Genomic DNA, 11,501 nt, shown 5'->3' with positions numbered 1-11,501 from the left:
AAGGTAGATAGATAGTGGGAAGCAGCCGCAGAGCACAGGGAGATCAGCTCGGTGCTTTGTGACCGCCTGGAGGGGTGGGATGGGGAGGGTGGGAGGGAGGGAGATGCATGAGGGAAGGGATGTGGGAACAGATGTATATGTATGACTGATTCACTTTGTTATAAAGCAGAAACTAATTAAAAAAATAAATAAATAAACAAAAAAAAATGGAAAAAAAAAAAAAAAGGAAAATGAAGCAAGAAAAATTGACGTCAAACATTCAGAAATGGAATGATTGTAGTAAAATTGAAAAGAAATAAAGGGTGACATTTCCATATATCAAGAGGGCTTAATTTAGTCTAAGCTAGGCTAAGGGGTCAATGTAGGTCTCCTTGAAGATGTGGAACTTAGGTTGAGACACAAGCATTATGTGGAGTTATTTGGAAAAAGAGGTGAAACAAGCACTTCAGGCAAAATTAACCATGTGTGATTGTCTGGAAACTGGAAAATGTGATGGCTGCAATGTAAAAAAGAATGAAGCACCCCTTCATGAGCTTGGTGAGCTTCATGCCCATGAGATATCTAACTTGACACAATTTCTTTGCCTCTTGCTCCTGGGTCACAGTGTTAGGCTCTTCTCTACGGTTTCAGTTCCCTTAAGAACCCTCATCAATATTCTGGAGAGCACACGTTCTTCTGTAGTGGTTCTGGATTCATGCCTTACTTGAAAAATCTCATGTTTACTGCATGCCTGGCCCATAGAAGTGCCTAGGAAAGAGCTGACTTAATGACTTAATGAATAAAGAAAGAAGGAATAACTGAAAGAAATAGTTTGCATGGATCCATAAAATCTGTGTAATCTGTTCTCAAGCAAAAGCAAAACCCAAAAATCATGTTAGAGCTACCCTAAATTTTATTATTTTCTATGGTGTTCCTATTACTTCTCTCTGAAGGATAGAGGAAATTGATTCTAATCAAACGTGGAGAGAGCCAACATGAATTATTGATTTTTAAAGAATAAAAAATGCCATTTTATTCCTGCAATACAGTAATACAAATTAATGGAATAATAACAATACTAAGGAGGCATTCTACTAATCCCTTTTTAATGAATCAGTCCCCAAAAAGTACCTATTGGATACCACCTGTATGCCTGGTCTTAGAGACATAGTAAATAGTCTTTAGAATCTGTGCTACAAATCTTGAAGGACACAAAATCGTTCAGAAAATCATTGTCCTCAACATGCTTAGTTGGATAGACTAGAAGTTACTGGAGATTGCCAGAGCAAAAACAGTGTACATTGATGAAAGTTAACATATTTGCATTAGCATACTCATTTATTTTATTTGAGTATACATATCACAAAATTAATTGAAAAATCTTATTCTCTAAAATTTATATGTTTTATTGCCAAATCTTTTTCTGTATGCTATTTTATATAATAAGTTTCTCCTTTTGAAAGGTACTGATAAATAAAATTGACTTAAATTTGGATATATGAAGGTGAAGAACAGAAAAATCCAGAAAACAAATAACCAAGGAATATAGGCCCTTTCCCCTAGAATTGCTTTAAAGTTTCTGTTCTTCACAAACCAGTCTTTATGACCTTTCAAATTATCTTTTTTTCATTGAACAGTAAGCATTTATGGAAAAGCTACATTAACATTCCATCCACCTTTGATTCAAGAACTATCTCCAATTTATGGAAGGTCCTAGTATAATGGTTACAGAACAGATCTCAACTTCATTGTATAACACTATTACACTTGCACTTCCCAACAAACTATTTTTTTTTAATTTTGCTCTCTAGATTATTTTATATATGGATAACCAATAAAGCAATCTATTTTCAATCTTTAAAAGGTTAGTCATATATATATATTTTTTAATAGAAGGTAAGTGGGCTTCCCTGGTGGTGCAGTGGTTGGGAGTCCGCCTGCCGATGCAGGGGACGCAGGTTCGTGACCCGGTCTGGGAGGATCCCACGTGCCATGGAGCGGCTGGGCCCGTGAGCCGTGGCCGCTGGGCCTGAGTGTCCAGAGCCTGTGCTCCGCAACGGGAGAGGCCACAGCAGTGGGAGGCCCGCGTACCACAAAAATTAAATAAATAAATAAAAAGGCCTCTTGAGGCCTAAGCTGTTAAATAGAAGGTAAGTCATTCAATTTGAGATTTGTCCTGGATATGGATATTACTTCCTGATCCTCCTTGCTCATAATTAGCAAGGTAGTTTCCATGATTATATTTTATCTTGACCTGTTTTACATTTCAACGTAATGAAAAGTCATCCTCAACTATACAATACTGCTCTTTTATGAATCAGTATCAGATTAATCATTTATGCAGTCTTCAATATCAAGCCAATGTCTCTGATTATTGCAACATCTAATCTATCATAAACATGCTCCTCTGAGACAAAAATCACTTGCAATAATTATAATTATTACATCTGTTTTCACCTAAATCAATGAATTTTGCTATCTACTTTATAGCTGCAGTAATGCTGAATCATATTCTGATAAATTATTCTTAAACTGTATACTTGGCTCTGCATGGCTAGATTCCAGTTGCATGAAGGCAAAGATGGATGTATGTATTCTTCAGCATAAAATATGTCAGGATCACTAAAAGAAAAACACAGAGTCAAATACCACTTAAAGCTGAGTCACTGTTTACCTTTATAGGCTGGGAATCAAACACATCTATTACTCCTCACACCTTCAACTCTTCTGTTTCTTCTCCTTTTAGCTGGTAATTACCTATGTCAGTGAATCATCTTACAAAACATTCCTGAAAACATTACCAGAACCCCGTCTTTAAAAATCAGCCATATTTAATAGCATGTGTTCATTTATTCCAATAATAGAGATTTATATCCTGTTCTCTATTTAAGGAATGATATTTAAAAGCAGCTGATACATATGGATGCTCAAAGTAATATTCAATTTTTTTAAATTCTACTCCTTCTAAAAGAAAAATCCTTAGTAATGTTAGGGGACAGAGTTAATGAAAAGATTATAAGGAATCACCTTATGAGAAGATGACTTTTACTCAAAATCCTCAAGGACCTTTCCAACTTCCATGTGGATTTCAGTTTAAGCTGATAAATAGACAGGTTATGTCTCATCTTGAAAGCCTATAATTTGCTTCTGTTTAGAGAAGTTTAAGTGGATTTTTCTTTAATTTAAACAACAGCATTTTTCGTCACCATTTTCTTCTCATCATATTCACTCATTGGTAATGTAAGATGACTGGAAAAAGTGGAAAGATAACTTCTGCATCTGACAATGGAGCAGATATTATACCTTTTAAGAGTAGGTCATAGGTATCTTTCCAAAGTATATTGAATGGTCAGCAGTGACCTTAAAAGATAATTTTTGCCATAAGTAAAATAGTTTGGGGTCATATTCACCTAGAACTAAGTGCAACTTTAAGGCCCAGAAATCAAGTTGTTCTTGTAAGTGCAAACAGTACAAACATTTGTACTCTTCATTGTCACATGGGAAACTAAAGGTCAGAAAGAATTCCAATGATGCTTCTTGTTTTATAGCATGTCTTTAGAGAGAAAGGTTCCATCACAAGTAAATTTTGGTCCCTACTCTTCCTACTACTAGTTCTATTGATGAGAGAGGGAGAGAGAGAAATTTGGGTTGTCAATTCTATAGTTATTTAAAATTAGATATAGTGACTTTCATTTTCAGAGTGTCTTAACACACACCTCACACAAATCAATTCAAAATGTTTACTAGCAGACCTCAAAATTAGAATTCCAATGAACACTGTGTCTGTTGTCTCTTTTTAAAATCAACATATGTCATTACTTGAATGGAAAAAGTATACATGAAAACATCTCTCCACATCATCATGTTACATCATCACGGGCACTAAACATAGAGTAGTAATAAAGCAAGACAAAATGTTAATCCCTTCTACTAGACCAGACATAATATTTGGAATCTCTGTCAAGAATAACAAAAAGGGATGAAAGCCAGAGGGCTGGGGTTCCATGGAATACAATACAGAAAAGCCACTCCGCTCAGAGGCTAGAATTGAGTGATATGGAATTAGTGCATCAACTTCAGCCAGGCATTAGGAAATCTTCCACATTCTATTGTGAGTAGAGAAATGAGAACCAAGAATCTAGTTAAGTGGACATACAGCTAGTTAAGCAACTATAGCCAAAGAGTGCTATAAAAAACAAATCCATGTCTAAGAGAAACGAAAGTCCTACATGACTTAAAACTTAGACCTAGACTGATATGAAAGTGTAGAAGACATATTTCAGATGAAATATCCCTGAGAGCATCAGTTCACCAAATCAAGATTTAAAATTATTTCCCACAAATGAAATTCTGGGGTTAAACGAATCAAATTTTAATAAGAATATGTTTTCTCATTTATTTATTTTATCCAGCAGAGGGGAGGCTAAGAATGACCTAATTTGACAGCATTTAATGTGAAAAGCCTTAATGACATCAGTTGACCAGAATTTCAGTGAGTCAATAGGATAATACAAATACTCAAAATTGCTGATGTGGTCATGGGCTATATTAAAAAGAACATTTCCAAAGAAGAACACAGTGTTCACATCTAAAAAAGAGAAAGTCTGAACTCAGCAGAGATAAGGTGACATTTGGAATGTTGCATTTTTTACCTATACCTGACATTTAAAGAGGAATGTCAGCAACACACAGCAGTCCTTATTGCAACGTGTTCAATGGAGTATTACTATTTTACAGAAAATAAGGCTATTGTGATCAAATGAGTTTGAAAAATACCAGATTAAACATATGCCATTTTAAAAACAGTTTTCTTTCATGAAGTTTCCTTTGGAAAATGCCTGTGCTAGTGTGCATTGTGAAGCTCTAAGAAGGTATGGTTTTTAGTCTTTCAGCAATGAATTTGACCATGGGACTCCTTTTTAAAAATGGAGCTCTCAGAAATAGTATCACAAAGGGCATTCTTTGGGAAATATTGCTCTAAAGTATGTTCAAAAGGTCATGGACAATGTGGTAAGAAATTTGAAAAACATACTCTTTGCTTGGAAAACTAGTTATTTTAGATTGGAAAAGAAAAGGCTGAGGAGAAACATAAGAAGTGAATTAAAATGGAAGACACTGATTTCTTTCAAGGATGTATAAATTACAATCATTGAGTGGAAAATACAGGGGCACATTTTGGCTTGGGATAAGAAAGATACTTCTATCATTATATCCAAGAGTGTCATGGTCTTCCACAAGTAGCAGTGAGGTTTCCTAAAAGAATTTAGATTTTTCCCTAACATCCATCAGTTAGGAAATTTGTGGAAGAAATCTTATATAGATAAAAGCTTAAAGGTTTTAATTTCTCCATCAAATCTGAATGAGATCCTTGCTGGGTAGAGTAATCTTGGTTGCAGGTTTCTCTCCTTCATCACTTTTATTATGTCCTGCCACTCCCTTCTGGCTTGTAGAGTTTCTGCTGAGAGATCAGCTGTTAACCTGATGGGGATTCCCTTGTGTGTTATTTGTTGTTTTTCCCTTGCTGCTTTTAATATGATTTCTTTGTGTTTAATTTTTGACAGTTTGATTAATATGTGTCTTGGTGTATTTCTCCTTGGATTTATTCTGTATGGGACTCTCTGTGCCTCCTGGACTTGATTAAAAGCTGAGAGACTTCAGCACCACCAAACCAGCTTTACAACAAATGCTAAAGGAACTTCTCTAGGCAAGAAACACAACAGAAGGAATATACCTACAATAACGAACCCAAAGCAATTAAGGAAATGGGAATAGGAACATACATATCAATAATTACCTTAAATGTAAATGGACTAAATGCTCCCACCAAAAGACACAGAGAGGCTGAATGGATACAAAAACAAGACCCATATATATGCTGTCTACAAGAGACCCACTTCAGACCTAGAGACACATACAAATTAAAAGTAAGGGGATGGAAAAAGATATTCCATGCAAATGGAAATCAAAAGAAAGCTGGAGTAGCAATTCTTATATCAGACAAAATAGACTTTAAAATAAAGACTATTAGAAGAGACAAAGAAGGACACTACATAACGATAAAGGGATCAATCCAAGAAGAAGATATAACAATTGTAAATATTTATGCACCCAACATAGGAGCACCTCAATACATAAGGCAAATACTAACAGCCATAAAAGGGGAAATCGACAGTAACACAATCATAGTAGGGGACTTTAACACCCCACTTTCACCAATGGACAGATCATCCAAAATGAAAATAAATAAGGAAACACAAGCTTTAAATGATACATTAAACGAGATGGACTTAGTTGATATTTATAGGACATTCCATCCAAAACCAACAGAATACACATTTTTCTCAAGTGCTCATGGAACATTCTCCAGGATAGATCATATCTTGGGTCACAAATCAAGCCTCGGTAAATTTAAGAAAATTGAAATTGTATCAAGTATCTTCTCCGACCACAATGCTATGAGACTAGACATCAATTACAGGAAAAGATCTGTAAAAAATACAAACACATGGAGGCTAAACAATACACTACTCAATAACGAAGTGATCACTGAAGAAATCAAAGAGGAAATTAAAAAATACCTAGAAACAAATGACAATGGAGACACGACGACCCAAAACCTATGGGACGCAGCAAAAGCAGTTCTAAGGGGGAAGTTTATAGCAATACAATCCCACTTTAAGAAACAGAAAGCATTTCGAGTAAACAACCTGACCCTGCACCTAAAGCAATTAGAGAAAGAAGAACAAAAAACCCCCAAAGCTAGCAGAAGGAAAGAAATCATAAAGATCAGATCAGAAATAAATGAAAAAGAAAAGAAGGAAACGATAGCAAAGATCAACCAAACTAAAAGCTGGTTCTTTTAGAAGATAAACAAAATTGACAAACCATTAGCCAGACTCATCAAGAAAAGAAGGGAGAAGACTCAAATCAATAGAATTAGAAATGAAAAAGGAGAAGTAACAACTGACACTGCAGAAATACAAAAGATCATGAGAGATTACTATAAGCAACTCTATGCTAATAAAATGGACAACCTGGAAGAAATGGACAAATTCTTAGAAATGCACAACCTGCCAAGACTGACTCAGGAAGAAATAGGAAATATGAATAGACCAATCACAAGCACTGAAATTGAAACTGTGATTAAAAATCTTCCATCAAACAAAAGCCCAGGACCAGATGGCTTCACAGGTGAATTCTATCAAACATTTAGAGAAGAACTAACACCTATCCTTCTCAAACTCTTCCAAAATATAGCAGAGGGAGGAACACTCCCAAACTCATTCTACGAGGCTGACATCACCTTGATACCAAAACCAGGCAAGGATGTCACAAAGAAAGAAAACTACAGGCCAATATCACTGATGAACATAGATGCAAAAATCCTCAACAAAATACTAGCAAACAGAATCCAACAGCACATTAAAAGGATCGTACACCATGATCAAGTGGGGTTTATTCCAGGAATGCAAGGATTCTTCAATATACGCAAATCAATCAATGTGATACACCATATTAACAAGTTGAAGGAGAAAAACTATATGATTATCTCAATAGATGCAGAGAAAGCTTTCGACAAAATTCAACATCCATTTATGATAAAAACCCTGCAGAAAGTAGGCATAGAGGGATCTTTCCTCAACATAATAAAGGCCATATATGACAAACCCACAGCCAACATTGTCCTCAACGGTGAAAAACGGAAACCATTTCCACTAAGATCAGGAACAAGACAAGGCTGCCCACTCTCACCACTCTTATTCAACATAGTTTTGGAAGTTTTAGCCACAGCAATCAGAGAAGAAAAGGAAATAAAAGGAATCCAAATTGGAAAAGAAGAAGTAAAGCTGTCACTGTTTGCAGATGACATGATACTATACATAGAGAATCCTAAAGATGCTACCAAAAAACTACTAGAGCTAATCAATGAATTTGGTAAAGTAGCAGGATACAAAATTAATGTACAGAAATCTGTGGCATTCCTGTACACTAATGATGAAAAATCTGAAAATGAAATCAAGAAAACACTCCCATTTACCATCGCAACAAAAAGAATAAAATATCTAGGAATAAACCTACCTAAGGAGACAAAAGACCTGTATGCAGAAAATTATAAGACACTGATGAAAGAAATTAAAGATGATACAAATAGATGGAGAGATATACCATGCTCCTGGATTGGAAGAATCAATATCGTCAAAATGACTCTACTACCCAAAGCAATCTACAGATTCAATGCAATCCCTATCAAACTACCACTGGCATTTTTCACAGAACTAGAACAAAAAATTTCAAAATTTGTTTGGAAAAACAAAAGACCCCGAATAGCCAAAGCAATCTTGAGAACGAAAAACGGAGCTGGAGGAATCAGGCTCCCTGACTTCAGACTATACTACAAAGCTACAGTAATTAAGACAGTCTGGTACTGGCATAAAAACAGAAAGATAGATCAGTGGATCAGGATAGAAAGCCCAGAGATAAACCCACGCACATATGGCCAACTTATCTTTGATAAAGGAGGCAGGAATGTATAGTGGAGAAAGGACAGCCTCTTCAATAAGTGGTGCTGGGAAAACTGGACAGGGACATGTAAAAGTTTGAGATTAGATCATTCCCTAGCACCATACACAAAAATAAGCTCAAAATGGATTAAAGACTTAAATGTAAGGCCAGAAACTATCAAACTCTTAGAGGAAAACATAGGTAGAACACTCTATGACATAAATCACAGCAAGATCCTTTTGGACCCACCTCCTAGAGAAATGGAAATAAAAACAAAGATAAACAAATGGGACCTAATGAAACTTCAAAGCTTTTGCACAGCAAAGGAAACCATAAAGAAGACCAAAAGACAACCCTCAGAATGGGAGAAAATATTTGCAAATGAAGCAACTGACAAAGGATTAATCTCCAAAATTTATAAACAGCTCATGCAGCTCAATAGCAAAAAAACAAACAACCCAATCCAACAATGGGCAGAAGACTTAAATAGGCATTTCTCCAAAGAAGATATACAGACTGCCAACAAACACATGAAAGAATGCTCAACATCATTAATCATTAGAGAAATGCAAATCAAAACTACAATGAGATATCATCTCACACCAGTCAGAATGGCCATCATCAAGAAATCTAGAAACAATAAATGCTGGAGAGGGTGTGGAAAAATGTGAACACTCTTGCACTGCTGGTGGGAATGTGAATTGGTACAGCCACTATGGAGAACAGTATGGAGGTTCCTCAAAAAACTACAAATAGAACTACCATATGACCCAGCAATCCCTCTACTGGGCATATACCCTGAGAAAACCATAATTCCAAAAGAGACATGTACCAAAATGTTCATTGCAGCTCTATTCACAATAGCCCGGAGCTGGAAACAACCTAAGTGTCCATCATCGGATGAATGGATAAAGAAGATGTGGCACATATATACAATGGAATATTACTCAGCCATAAAAAGAAACGAAACTGAGCTATTTGTAATGAGGTGGATAGACCTAGAGTCTGTCATACAGAGTGAAGTTAGTCAGAAAGAGAAAGACAAATACCATATGCTAACACATATATACGGAGTTTAAAAAAAATGTCATGAAGAACCTATGGGCAAAACGGGAATAAAGACACAGACCTACTTGAGAATGGACTTGAGGATATGGGGAGGGGGAAGGGTAATCTGTGACAAAGCAAAAGAGAGGCATGGACATATATACACTACCAAACGTAAGGTAGATAGATAGTGGGAAACAGCCGCAGAGCACAGGGAGATGAGCTTGGTGCTCTGTGTCCGCCTGGAGGGGTGGGATGGGGAGGGTGGGAGGGAGGGAGATGCATGAGGGAAGGGATGTGGGAACAGATGTATATGTATGACTGATTCACTTTGTTATAAAGCAGAAACTAATAAAAAAATAAAAAAATAAAAAAATAAAAATAAATTAAAAAAAGCTTAAATTAAAATGAGGTTAAAATTAATCCCAACTCTATGACTTGAATCTATGCATAATCATTTGTTCTCACTAATCCTCCTATATATTTCTGCTGTATTAATAATAATCATAGAACATATCACTCCCAAGTTCCTGTCACTCCCTAATTAAAACTTCCAGTGACTCTTATACTGGTTATCAAATAAACTCCTATTTCTTTAGACTTTCCATTACTCATGTGACTGAGCATATACAGAGCAAAACTCTAGTGTTGTGTGAAAAAGACACAAGTGTGACTATGTGATGCTGTATAGACACTGTCTTGGGGATCAGTGGTTCCCAAATGTTGTATCAAAATGGTTAAGTCATAAGAATCATCTAAGGGGCTTTTGGAAAGGTAAAGATTTCAGGGATCCATACTCAGAAATTTTGAATCAAGTCTCGGGTATAGCCCAGGAGTGTACACTTTTTAGAAGCCCTCCAGTTGATTCTGGTGAACTAATTGGTTTCAGAGCCATTCTTCTGGATTCACACACCATTTGTATGGGGAGGAGGGGGTTGGAAGCATACATCTCTATGCCTCTTCTGTTATTTTTATGTCTCTGAAGTGAAAAGTGGTGACAGGTAGGCAAGATCTAGGACCCCCAAATCCTATATCCTCAAATGTATATCTTGTCAAGGTTTTGCCCCTAAACTCTTATATGATGAACTGACCTGGCTCATGTTTAAACTGCAAGGATGACTTTGCCCAGACTTGACCAATTAAAGTACCCTAGATGATGCCTCCTTTATTCTGGTTCTCATATGGATTTTCCCTGGCCAGAAACTCTTCCCACATTGACAGGCAACCCCAGGCCTATCTTTCCATACTTGTCACATGACATTCTAAAAATGCATAATCCCAAAGATGAGTCAACGACTAAAGAATATCACTTTATTGCACTTTTTCCTGAGCACAAATCTCCTCTTTTGAAACTACTCTCATGTATGGAATCTTCTCACTAAAGGTTGAGTTAGAGAACTATAACCATCCCCTGATCGGTGCTATGTTCTCCCTAGAAAGTTTAAAGAGTGTCACCAACATTTAAAATCTTCTATAATTTTGATTCAAATGACCTTTCTATCTTTATTCCTCTGCTTCTTTTGTGACACCTTCACTTCACAAAATGATCTACTTACTGTCTCCTGAACATTTAGTCTTTATTCTAACCACCCATGTTCTCTCATCATGTCTCCAAGCCTCTGGACATACTACTTTGTCTAATCTTGGCCCAAGCAAAACCAACCTTTTTTAGACCAGATGTCAGCAAACTTTTTCTATAAAGGAGCAGAGAGTAAGCATTTCTGGCTTTGTCAGCCATACTGTCACGGTTACAACTACTCAATTTTTTTGTCATGGAGCATGAAAGCAGGCATATACTTTGCGTTAAATGAATAGGTATAGCTTTCTTATAAAACTTTATTTACAGAAGTAGATATGGGTAGATGTGGTCTGCAGCCCACGGTTGCAAAGCCGTATTTTAGATTCAGCTCAGGAGTTATCTTCTCTGATTCCTTTCATGATACTTTCACCCCAATTAAGCAGAGATAGAATTT

The sequence above is a fragment of the Mesoplodon bidens genome, assembly GCF_964165515.1.
Source record: "Mesoplodon bidens genome assembly, chromosome: 16".
NCBI lineage: Eukaryota > Metazoa > Chordata > Mammalia > Artiodactyla > Ziphiidae > Mesoplodon > Mesoplodon bidens.
This window is presented reverse-complemented; position numbering follows the sequence as displayed.